This window comes from Megalopta genalis, chromosome 4, assembly GCF_051020955.1.
Source record: "Megalopta genalis isolate 19385.01 chromosome 4, iyMegGena1_principal, whole genome shotgun sequence".
NCBI lineage: Eukaryota > Metazoa > Arthropoda > Insecta > Hymenoptera > Halictidae > Megalopta > Megalopta genalis.
The window spans coordinates 10206686-10219651 of NC_135016.1; the positions used below are offsets into that span (position 1 = coordinate 10206686).

A 12966-nucleotide genomic window follows, 5' to 3' on the forward strand; every position below is an offset into this window, starting at 1 on the left:
GAATGCGTTAACTGCTGTATGAGTGTCTCGGGAAATCTGTTTGCATCACGGCACGGGAAGATAACCGGCCTTCCGCGGTTGCTGGCTCGCGATCACGGTTTCGCGGGCGACCTCGTCACTCGGAACCGTTCGCCGGCCTGTTAATCTCAAATTTGGCGGCTAATTACCGTTCGGAGACCTCTCGGTTCCCCCGTTCCCATGATAAATTACTCGGACCGCCGATTTTTCCAATGATAACGCGATTACCCACCGGCTCAGCCTTCTTTCTCCTCGTCCGACGATTCTCAGGATCTCCAACCTTTCCTTCTTCTCTCTCCCTCTTTCTCTTTCTCTCTCTTTCTCTCTCTCTTTCTCTCTCTCTTTCTCTCTCTCTCTCTCTCTCTCTCTCTCTCTCTCTCTCTCTTTCTCAGTCTTTCTTTCTCTCGCTCGTTGGCTCGTTCTCTCTCCCGGTCTTTCTCTTTCTCTCCGGCCAGTTGCGTAGCAAAAATGTAATTAAAGGCGTGCGCTCGCGCGGGCTCGCACACGTATAATGAAAGTGGATGGCAACGCGGCGGCGAGTGAATGACGCCCGAAGGCCACGAAGGTGCCGCAACATGTGTGCAGTTGCAGTGGTTATCTGCACACCGACGCAACACCGACACCCAACTGCCAGTTACACGGACGTTCCGCGAGGGACTTTTCTTCCCGCGGAAAGATGCGCCGCGATCCATCGATTTGCCATGGAGGCCAAGGGGAGAGAACCGTTTCCTGGCGAGTGCGTTTAGGTGACGCGAGGACCGCCCAGCCAACCGTTTCCACCATTTTTCTGCCGGAGTTGGGCAATATGTCACTCGGATGACGGATAACGGGTAACTATCGAATGCAAAATCGAACAAGATTTTGTTCGAATATGAACTCGTTCGAATTAAAATTTATTCGAATTAGAATTCCTTCGAATGAGAATTTATTCGTACAGGAATTCATGTGGAAAGCAATCGATTTAAATAAAATATAATAGCAATACAAAGCGTTTTCTTCATAGTTCATCGATTTATTCCTTCGACATGTCTTTTTTCGGTAGATCGATCTTTGATCTATAACTGAATAATCTTTCTGAATTGAACCGATCTTGAATTGGATGAATTATTAAATCAGCAATCAAAGTATGTACCCCACAGTCTCGAAATAACACAACACAGTTAGCTGAAATTGCAAATCTCTAACTCCAGGATCAGATTTATAACAGTAAACTAGAACTGTCACTCATTCCGATCAGTGAAACGGAATGCATACAATATCCTCAATAAATAAATTACACGTACACACACAATTACAATGCTCTTGTAATCGAGGCGATAAAAAACGTCTGATTAATATCCACACCTTATAAATATTCCGAATGAAGTAATATCTCGGTAATAGTCCGCGATCTCGATCGAACAACGATTTTTAATCGAAGCAGCACATAAGCTAGTATCTGCAAGATCGTCATATTGATTAAAAGTTAATAGCAATGGACGAAGGGATGAAGCAGCATTACCATAATTTTCTGTGCTCCAAAAGAAAAAAAAATCAGCCGGGTATAGTGAACAGACGAAACTAGCCGCGGCTACTTACCTGGTTTAATCGGGTTAGCTACCACTCCCACCTTTCCTTTTTCACCGTCGGATGATTTTCTATTAATCCCTCTTTCTGTCGATCCACCGTAGTCGATCGATTACTCGTGGCGATCCCTCGTTTGTTACCGGAAGACCCGCGAAGGTGTGGAAAAAATTATCTTCGGAGTCCATTGACTTCTCGTTAATGAGCTGTTTCTCTTCTTCTTTGACCAGTCTTGGCCTTCCTTTTTAATCAGGCAGATGCAACCATTAGCTTTTGTTTCCTTCGATCCCTGCCGTTTCGAAAATTTATCTTGTTCCTTTTCATATTTTATTTTTGCACGTCTTTTTAATCTTAATTAAACTACTGAAACTTCGAACGCAATTTTCTCGCGACGGCAGCAGAAATATCTAAAAGACTACCGAAACAATTTGATCGAAATTTTGCAGTACGATTCTCAGGATCTACCGTTTCATAAAGCGAACAATTAATTAATGCATTTGTCTTGTTCGTACGAGCAGAGAAACTGGAATTTAATCAACTTATTGCGGATGAAACATGACTTTGGGAAAAAGGCTGCCTTATCTATGCACCTTTGTGAATATTGATTTTCAATACAAAATAATTTTATGTGTAAAAAGAATTGTCGAATTCTCCTTATTTTCAGAAGGTTTGAAACTGCGGGATTCTTGGATCGCGTTGAATTTACTGAGAACAGGAAAACGGCGATCGAGGGACCACAGTCTGTCGCGATCTGGGTCCAACCCGTGAGGGTGTGCCATAACGGAGGAACAAGAAACCGAGGAAAAGATGCTCGTGAGGCGTGAACGCAATTAACGCGATAGTTCAGCCTCGGACGTAATTGCTGCGCGTCTCGCGTTCGGTTTTCCATCAGGCTGCATCAAGATTGCCTTTACCTCTCAGCTTTCAATCCGCCGGAGAGTCGTTTAGCGAGGAGACTGGACGGTAATTGAAAAAGAAAAGTCCGCCAGCTATCTGACAATATTTTCTGAATTACTCAGCGAATTCCTCTTCCATATTAGAATACAGCTTTTCGCGGCAGCTGCAACCGCCGATGGTGCGATCAAGCTTGGAGATTCGTGAAAACCAATAGACCGGAGACTGAGGAAGGTAAATAGGAACGATTCGTCCTGGGGCAAAGGTCGGAACATTGTGGAAACTAATCATTTTCTGTTCTATCGAGGGCAATGTTTGCGTCAGATATTATGTTTGCTCGGGCTCAATCGATTTGGATGACACGACTATTTATTTAGACCTTTCGCTATTTTAAGCGCTGGACAAGCGGATCTTTATGCGAGATACAAAATGCCTGCGTCCATCGTAAGAGGTTGGTGCCAAATATACATTTAATTATTTCTGTAATGATATCAACAAGTTGAGAATAGTACATCGATACCCTTCTATTATTTAAATTCGCGCAGTGCTTTAAATTGCTCCTATTCGTTCTCATCGTAAATGCATAAGATCCGCTGTCTACTTATCACGTATGCTTGAATTAAGAAATGTATTGAATCATTTTCTACGAAAAATTCTTTATTACTTCGTCAACTTCAACGCGAGAACTATTGGGATCTGATCGCGACTAATGTACAATATATTGTTTCATAACAATATCAAGATTTAATTTACTCAAACTTCGAACACCTTGTACTATAATATATGCTTTAGTAAAGATGATTATCGATAAATTTCTCATAGAAACATTTCTATAATTTTTGTAACTGTGAAAGAAAAAGTCAGAAACTAATCATTTCGACCGTTTCGGTAGTTCCAGTTTTGAAACAAAGAATGCAAAGCTGGTAACGTTGTCCGACTCGGTAGGTTTAGCGCTAAACATTGTTTATAAAACTCTGCGCTTACCCTAAAATTGTCATCGGAAAAGAAATAACGATCTCTGTGCTCTGTCCATAGAGAAGTTTGGTACAGTATAAAGCGAGTATTTGGACAATCGAGCAGAGGGTTTTAAGTGGCGAAGAAGTACTGCAAAGCCCGAGACATTTTTTAATAAGACGGCCGTACCAAACGAGCCGCAACGAAGTTGCTTTTGTTTTTGGGGGTCAGAACGAGAGGAGAGTGTTGAACAGCACTAATTGACCTCAGGGGCCCGACTGACCCGGCGTGCGTCCGAGCTGACAGCCCGGACCAGCCGACGATTAAACTTCCCGTTAATATTGCTCGCTCGTTCTCTCTTTTTGTCTCTCATTTCCTCCCCGCCCTCCGTCGTCTAGCTCCGTCTCTTTCGCTCATTGTTCAACGATCCTCCTTCTCCACCTTCGCCCTTCTTCCTCCCTCGCCCCCCTCCCGCCCTTGCCGCCATCACCCCATTTCGCTCGACGCGCGTTCGTCCTTATACGCTTATCTTATTCATCCATCCGATTCTCTCTTTTCCGCAAACGGTTCCGCGTCTCTCTTCCACAGAGGATTCCAACTTCACCTTCTGCCGGGCTCACCTACACCTCGGATCCAGCCACCCTATGAATATTTATGGCGGCGGTAATCTAATACCGCGGGACGCGAATCGGCGAACGCTGCGAGGGCGGAACCAACCCCTTTTCGGCGAGCCTTCTCTTTATTTGACTTTCCATTCGCTACGGCGTATTTCAGTTCGGAAATTTTGCCTCGGAGATACCTCGGAACACTACGGGGAACCTATGCTTTTTTTTCACGGAATGTTGTAGCAAGTTGTAAGAAGTTGTAAGAAGTTGTAAGGAGTTGTAAGAAGTTGTAAGAAGTTGTTGGTAGATGCACGAACATGTACGAAGTTCTAGGAAGTTTCTAAGCGGTCCTCTCTTCGGCTATAATTTTCTGGTAATCCAGAAATAGTGAATATCATCTCTTTCGTCCTTTGTTATTTCAATACTCCGAGCATATAAATGAGCATCACATCAACGAGTGCATATCGATACATTTTATCGCGGACAGACTGAGAAAGATTAATTGACAAACGACATCTCCTTACAGAAAGTAACAATGTTAATAACAGTGTCAATTGAAATTGTACCTTCAAGGTTTCTCCTTCTTGATCCTAAAGGAACCGTCCGAGAAACGCATGTCAACCTTTTGTAAATCAGTTTAAGAATTATGCAAGAAGTTACCCCTTCGAATGTACAACATCTGAAAAATTGAGAAAGGATCGACGACTCGTTTGATGTTCCCTCGTCTTCACACAACTTCGGTGATCAAAGCAAATACAAACAAGTTTTATTGCCTGCGGACCGCGATAAAGTCTAACCACAAAGAGAAATCAGTCGGAAAGCACGTGTTCGATTAATAATTCTTTTACTCGGACTGTTTACTTATTCGCAGTGAGTGATAAAGCGATTCATTGTTTTAACGGTGTGGAGTGTCAAGTTAACAGGAATGAACGTCTCAGGCATGTTTTGCTGTACGATTAAATTCGTGACAAAGTAATGCATTTTTCGAAAACTACGGAGCGTCGAGTTAACAAGAATGCTCGTTGACAATTTAATCGCGTACAGCAGAGTAATTGATTCTCGTCGTAGATATTCATTCTTGTTAATTCGACGCTCCATAATTTTTAGAGAATCGCTATGCGGAAAATGTGAATCGAAATCGAAACTGCACGACCCAATAAATCTGCAATTATCAGGGAATTTCGAAAGGAATAATCTAGCTGCTGTTGCACGTCCGCGCTGGGCCGGCGGGCCGTCCAACTTTGTATATAAAAAGTTAATTAGAACTGTCTCTATTTGCATTCGGCCGAGAAACTAGTTCGGGCTTCTGCATGGTTCGCGGAACCCATAACTCTGCCGAAAGGAGCGTGGCGCCCCTTCCGGTCCCATTAGCCCGGTTTCCCAGAAACCGCGTGGCCGTTTTCGGGACCGTGGTAGCGTTCACGGTTCAGGACACCGCGGCTGATCTCTGAACTATGCTTCTAGCCGAGCAGGAAGTCGGCTTTCGGACGCACGATCGAACGAGCGGGCGAACCAACGAACGGACGCGGCTAAGCCTGGTGAGGCCGAGGGGACAGGCGTGTAAGGACGAGGTGATTTCGTGATGAAAAATTTTCGTGGCCGCTTCCGGATCTGCTTGTCGGGCCTGTCGAGAGTGAACGGCCGGGCGAATGAGCGAGCACGGGCACTGACGCAGGGCCCCTGTCATTATTTCCCACAGCCGCCGTATGTTTCTACGGTTCCGCTAGGCTAATCCCGAGACTCGAACGTAGAACGATAGAAAGATAGAGCGCGAGGAGTCCTGCGAAGGAAACGGGACGCGGCCGAGGAAGGGAGACAGAAGAAGCCACTGTGAGAGGAAGGAAGGATTCCTCGAGGGGCCCCGCGTACAACCTGTCGTGTCCGCCTTGACAAAACAGCGAAATTGCCTTGGGGGATAACGGCGGTGCGATGCGGCGCGATGCGGTGCGATGCGGCGCGACGCGGCGCGGCACGGCGGCAACCACGGTCAAGAAGAGAGCGGATTCTTCTTTATCAAACGGGGAAAGAAACTGTTCGGTGCATTCGCGAAGCCGCTGATAGGCCGTTTCTCACGGGCGCCAAGCCGCGTTTTGCCCAGACCGAGCGGAACGCGTATTTTCGATGATAGAACCGTCTCCGGCGCCTATGGACTTGAACGAGTCTCGAAACTCAATCTTCTTCGCTACTTCGCCGACAGCGTGATCAAAACTTGTCCACTCGGACGGGAATACATTCGTCCAAGTTTCTACTATACATTGTTCAGGGGTTGCGCGTTTACGTGCTTGCTTAGGCTTCGATATTCTATTTTCGAACCGTATTGCGCTCTGCGATGTTTATTCTCTGCTTATGCCCTTGTCCCGCGACGGAGATGCTCGCTGCACGCGATAAATAAATTGCGTTCGCCTATTCTTTGCGGTAATGTGATGAGGGTAATTGATGTTTCGCAGACTTGCGAGCTAATCGATGAATTATGCACGGAAACTCGTGCTAATCCGCTGCGAACGCTGGCGACGATATTTTGACGGTTTAAAAAGACGCGCCCGCGGTGTTGGCACTAATTGCGAAGCGATGCAATGACTTCGAGAAATTCTCTCGAAATGCAATTCGGTAATAATGTTATGTGGATACGTTGAACCTTACTTTGGTCCACTGTAAATGAATGGTCGAGCTTCAGAAATCAGTATAGTCGACTATGATCTGCTAATAATATTGTAGATATATCGAAGCTTGCGTTAATTTACTGCAAAAAGCGGGGAGAACGTTTAGAATGTTTAGTATAAGTATACTCAGGATAAAACTACTAACTGGACTTTACATTAAAGCAATAATTAATTTTACAAAATTTTAATAGTCGACCACAATCAGCTAATAATATTGTAGATACACTGCGTTGATCTAATGTAAAAGATGAATCGAATAAAAAGATGTATTTAAGAATATGTTCAAAGTAAAGCAACGGGTGCTAAAATTTCTGATAGCTAACGTCAATGTCTCGTAAATGGGAGTCGCTTAAGAACTACATACCTAGTAAGAATGATCAACCTTGAAGAACCACACCATTTGGAACAGTCTGTAGCAGACAGGTAACTTGACTGTAGCATATTTACCTGCAATCAAAGAAATATTGTCAAATGAAGACTGTCGACCTGAATCAACGTGAATTAATTACGCTATATTTTTGAAAAGCTTTTGCCATTGATCCTACCATGGTAGTCATGAGGGATCACACCTTTTTAAACAGGCCAGACGGATAATTTGTAGTATATTTACTGGCAATTAGGAAAATGTTGTCAGATAAAGACTAGTCATCTAAATCGTATATGAGCCGTTCGTTTTGAAAGTGGCATAAGTCACTTTGTTTTTAAATCGATATATTTAAGAGTTTGCGTTTTAACACGTTTAAAAATGTGGATGCTAACTTTCGGGAAGATTTACTTGTATTTGTTATCTGAGGATACTGATATTTTTCTCAGTATAAATAATTTCGTATAAACATTAAAAAATCACCACTTTTCATTACGGTAAAGTGACTTATGCCACTTTCAAAATAAACGGCTCATATAGAGAGCTGTATTTTGAAGCATCTCTCAGGATTCATCCTCGAATGGTAACCTTGAGGGGCCAGGTGATTTTGAGTGACCTGTAGCAGACAGGTAACCCCGCCGTAGCTGCGCCACAAATGCCATGAAAGTCGATAAATTTTATAAGAATCGGCGAACGGGATGCCTCGATTCGCACGTAGGTAGAGGCGCTCCATTGTTCGCGGGCCAGGAACGATTAGTTCCCTTTAATATCTAGCCTCTTACGTGGATCGGTAAGGACTCGATGTGAATTATGCAGGTGAGGCCAGATATGAAAGCTAGGTCGCCGGGTTCGTAGGTTCGTGGTCGGCATACCGTGGTGCAGCGGCATCCTGCCTTTGTGTGTGTTTTTCTGACTCTCTCTCTCTCTCTCTCTCTCTCTCTCTTTCTACCGCCTCCTAACCTCGCGTTTACCTTTTACACGCCACGGTTACTGTACCCGACAACCATAATCGCGAAAAGAATCTAGCGAATCTTCTGCCCGGAAGATCGAAAACCTGACGACGAGCTGGTGTCTATAGGCAGATCGATGCATCTTCGTAAAATCCTTTCGCTGTAATCGATTTCGCATATGCTAACCCTACGTGCTGTTGATTGACAGTGTAAAGGTGGCGGGTTAAAAAGGAAATCAATGATCTGTAACAATAGGGACATTGACGAGCGAGGAAACTGTAAAAAGGAGGCCTCTGGTCGCTCGCCGGAGAGTTGGGAAAAAAGATCCGCCGCGCATCAATTTCCCACAAGAAACGAAGGCGCCTGTCGCTACTTCCTGTCATGCTTATCCCTTCGCTGATGAGGCTGCACCGAGGTATGCCAATTCCACTTATTCGAACAAGAAAATTCCTGGGTTCGCCTCCCAACGAGCCAATTTGCTACGTGCGCACGCTAAAACAACCAACGGTACTAACACTTCCCTCGGTACCCCGTGTTCCGCGCTCCGGGGTTGGACAAAATAATGGAGACGTTACTTCCGAGCCATTCATTTTCTTTGCGAGATCTTCTTTGTCCTCGATCATTTTAGACGAACGTATTCATCGCGCAACTATTTTCATTCTGATGATTAAATTTTGTATTTAATACGTATGCTATAATTTAATACTTATGCTATGAAAGTATTTAATACTTTCAAGACTATGTTTTCTTAAATATTGTATTAGTCGTTTAGTATTGTTTTTCTAATCCATGGGGTTCTATAATAATTGTCTGCAATACAAATACCTGTTTAGATTAGGGCTGGATAATGTCTCTCTTGCATACTGACAGTATTTATCAACTAATATTGTTTATTACAGTTCTCAAGAAGAATTATTTTTACAGTGCATATGTAAAGTTTAAACATTATTTGAGACTCGAATGATCGCATCTTTAACGCTAAACCTACCGAGCATTGATCCCTTGCATTTCGATTTCTTTGATAACTGCGTTTATTAGCTCTTAATCGTTCCTATAATAGTTTGCTTCATGGAATAAGATCATTTTTATTTTTTGCATGTCTTTACTTACTTTCATTCCTAGACTTTCATCGCAGAAGAATCGAATTACGTTTCGATTTTAAATAAATTAATAACAATCATATTTAGTAGATCATGTATGAAGTCTTCATCACGAGTCTAACTCGTTATAATGCTAAGGGTTAAAAGAGACTAATGTGTGTTGCTTTATATGAAAAATAAAACTGAATTTATTTCGACTTTTTAGCCTTTCTGTTACAATGTATGCTTGAACCAAGAAATTCATTCAATCATTTTCTATCGAGGCGTCTTTACAGCACCAATAATTTTAAAATATAATATATGAAACCGGTTATTTTGTGCACGGTAGGTTTAATGATAGGAGAATACATGCTGCATTAAATACCCAAGTTGTGCACTAATAAAGGATGCGCAACCGCCATAATAAAGAATCTTCATCTGCCATAATAAATAATTGCAACGGCAATACATCGTCGCACGATTTTGACGAGTAAACAGATTTGATGCATTCACGAAAAACTGAAAGGACGAAGTACGAAACTATCGAAAGAATTGAAAAACGAGACACTAAATTGATTAATTAAAACCGAACTGCTGAATCGTCTTCCGAAGATGATTATCTTCGACGATAAACAAGTTAAGTCTCTAAGCTTCGTTCCGAATGAAGATTCTTCGTCGACACACGGAAATCCTCTCGCGAAAAAAACGATGCGGCGCCGGTTCGAAGGAACCGAATCCTCCCCGAAGCCGTTTAAAACCGTGCCAGTGGCGATTCAACGATTCCACCTCGGCGATTAAGGGTTGAAAACCGAGTTTCCGCACTGACCCCTCAAGAATGTTCGCCGATACGTCACGGATTGATGTCAGTCGCGTGTAAGTTTGCAACCGGAGAGGTTGGCATTTAATTCTGGAGTGGTAGGTGTATCGACCTAGTACGGCTATGAGTTAATAATAACAAAGAATCCTGGCCCTCGTTTCGCAGTGGTTGCTCACGTCGCCGCAACGACGAAGGGTTTGTAATGAAAGAAACTTCTAATCGTCGGCTGCGTCGCTATCGATCCTTTAACCCCCCTGGCAAACGACGAACGGAGGCGGCGGCGACGGCGACGGCGACGGCGTGCTGCGGGTGGTGGAAGAAGAAAAGGGGGAGGGGACTCGGAGTAATCGTGGTCGCGGCGGTTCTCTAGGCAGAGCCAAGGAAAAGTTTGCGATTTAAATTGCCGGATAGGTTCGCGCGTACAGCCTGTACACTTGTACAGTCTCGCGGCTGGCAAACTCTTGATTGACCCACGTAATCGGGACTAGAACCGTCGACGTCATCCTCCATCGTTGACATCGCCGTGTGTTCCCCGGCCTGGACAGCCCGCTATAGCTCCTCCTCTGCCTCTCTGGCCGGGGCAAGAGACACGTAGGAGGGCCGATGAAACAGCTTTTTCGACGTTTCTGTCACGGAAGTGGCTGGACTATAGCGCCGTCGACGTCGCTCGATGAAGTTCAAGTGACTGTTCCCGTGACGTTGAGAACGCTATTATCCTGCTATCAGCGGCTCGATTCCCCATCCCCACCTGTCCGGCTCGGATCGACAAGATGAGAGGACTGGCTTCCCGACTGGACAACCGAGATCATCATTTTTCAGAGCTACGTTTTTACCGCGCTTCACGAAACGGAATCGGGCGAACTTCCGGACGGTTTTACTTTGCGAAATGTTACGTGTGAAGTTTGCTTCTCGTTTTTAAAATCATCGGCTTCGCAATGTTTCGTTTAACCTGGTTAACTTTATCCCCCCTCTCCTTCTAGTATTTATATTATATTAATTATATTATAGTATTACATTGTATTAAGCATATTATAATATTTTATTTGATTAAGTATATTATACTATTATATTGTATTAAGTTTATTATACTATTTTGTTCTATTAAGTATCTTATACTATTATATTGTATTAAGTATATTATACTATTATATTATATTGATTATATTACACTATTGTATTACATTAATTATATTGCACTATTATATTATACTAATTATATTACACTATTATATTGTATTAATTATATGATATATTATTATATTATACTAATTTTAATAAATATTCACATATTATTATCGATAAATGTCACGACTTACTGAGGGGTCCATGAGCCTCCCACGCGAGTACTTTCGTTTCAGAAATTCACGTATGTACTGCTGGCTTAAAGTTATTCAAATTATAAAGACGCTTTCGAACGAAACAGTCGAATAAACCCCCACGATATATTCAAAATAACGAAAGATCTAAATAAATTTATTCTTGTCATTGTTTCGAAGCAGCAGGTGCTAGTCACTTTTATGAGGGTTTGGTGTTAACTTCTCGAGTTAGTAATATATCAGTCCAACTGACGTATGAAAATTAAGTATGAAAAGTGGATTAATAAGAAGAAAGGCTACTTGAGAAGTGCGCTAAAATATTGACTACAGTGTTAGCTAGGCAGAGACCTTCATCGACTGTGTCATTTTATATATTCTCTCCCTCCAGGACAATTTGTGACTGTGTTCAGCTTGCTGCATGACTACTTTTATTAAACATGCGGCTCGAAATGAAACGTTCGCGGCATGAATTACGTTATCGTTGCTTTCTAACCGCGATTTTTATTCCAGATACTTGAAAAGTGTTCAGACAGCGTGAACTTCGAGGTACGAGTTATTTTCAACCCACCATCGGCCACGTGCCATCTGCAACTCTGCTTTATGAGAAAAATTCATTCGACTTTTATCTGTGATATCTGTATCGCTTGTAAGTTGACGGCAAATTTTATACATTTATGACGAAAATAAGTAGACGAAGCACGAAACAGGTAGAACATTAAAAGAATTTGGAAAACCTGATGCATCATGATTAATTAAAAGTCTCTTTATATTTACGATAACCTTTGTATGTAACCTTACGATAAAAAACCTTTTTATATTTATAAAACGAAAAATTAATCTAATTGACCCGTTAATTGTACCATTTTCTTCACAGTTACAACGCGATTGGAAGTTCAACGATTGTAATAATTTGTTGAAAAAAATAGATAATTTATATTTACTCTGTGCATATACACATTTGACTCTGTGCATGGCCGATGACCGAATTACAATGTTGATATTAGAATTAAAAATGCTTTGAGTCAAACTAGAAACAGGCTGTTCGAAGGACAGAGATCGCAGATCGGTGGAAGCGTGTCGAACGGCTTCTCGCTTTCGCGTTAAAATCGACGTCCTACAAAAGGGCCGCGGAAAATTATTCAGAATGAATTGTTCTCGCGGTCGGCCGTCTTTTTGCACGCGACCATTACGGCGGCAGTGTTGCAACGACGAAATTAACGATCCGTGAAACCGATCCAGCGATCACGATGCTCGCGCCCGGTCCAGTAAACGCCGCCATTACGATTATCCTTTTCTTTAGTCACCACTCGGTGTCCCTGTGACTTTATTGTCGGCGATTATTAACGACACGGTTATTTAATCGCGGTGGAACAGTGTTTCAAACAGCGGTCTAATTGAATTTGCGTGCGCCGCGACATAAATCCTGAATTTTTGCCACGAGTTTCACGGTGAACAATGGCACGGTCGGCAAATTAGACGTGGAAACGGAAAAGTGTTGTAGTTTACGAGAGATTCTGGACTACCGTGGTTCGAGCACGTTCAAATTAGGCCTACGTGTTCCAGCGTCGAGGTCTCTTCGTGCTCTGTATACCTCCTCTCGAGAGGTAACACGATAGCGGGACGATTTACAAAGAGGATCGATCGACAAAGGGCATCTGATAGGCTCTCCGCCGGGATTTCGCTTTGAATGGATCACCGGTCGGATCGTGGTGTGCTTTACGCGCTCCCAAACGCGAGTACTATGAT

At 43.0% G+C, this 12966-nt stretch overlaps 1 protein-coding gene and 1 long non-coding RNA gene across 6 annotated transcripts in view; one reads left to right on the top strand and one right to left on the bottom strand.

Annotated features, from left to right (window-relative positions):
* Nucleotides 1-12966, bottom strand: part of Dll (homeotic protein distal-less) — a 140206-nt gene that overhangs the window by 78423 nt on the left and 48817 nt on the right. The gene's annotated exons all lie outside the window — the stretch shown is intronic.
* Nucleotides 71-2846, top strand: LOC143259398 (uncharacterized). Its single transcript, XR_013033218.1, has 3 exons — nucleotides 71-848; nucleotides 2246-2544; nucleotides 2622-2846. It is a non-coding gene; the product is annotated as an uncharacterized LOC143259398 (long non-coding RNA).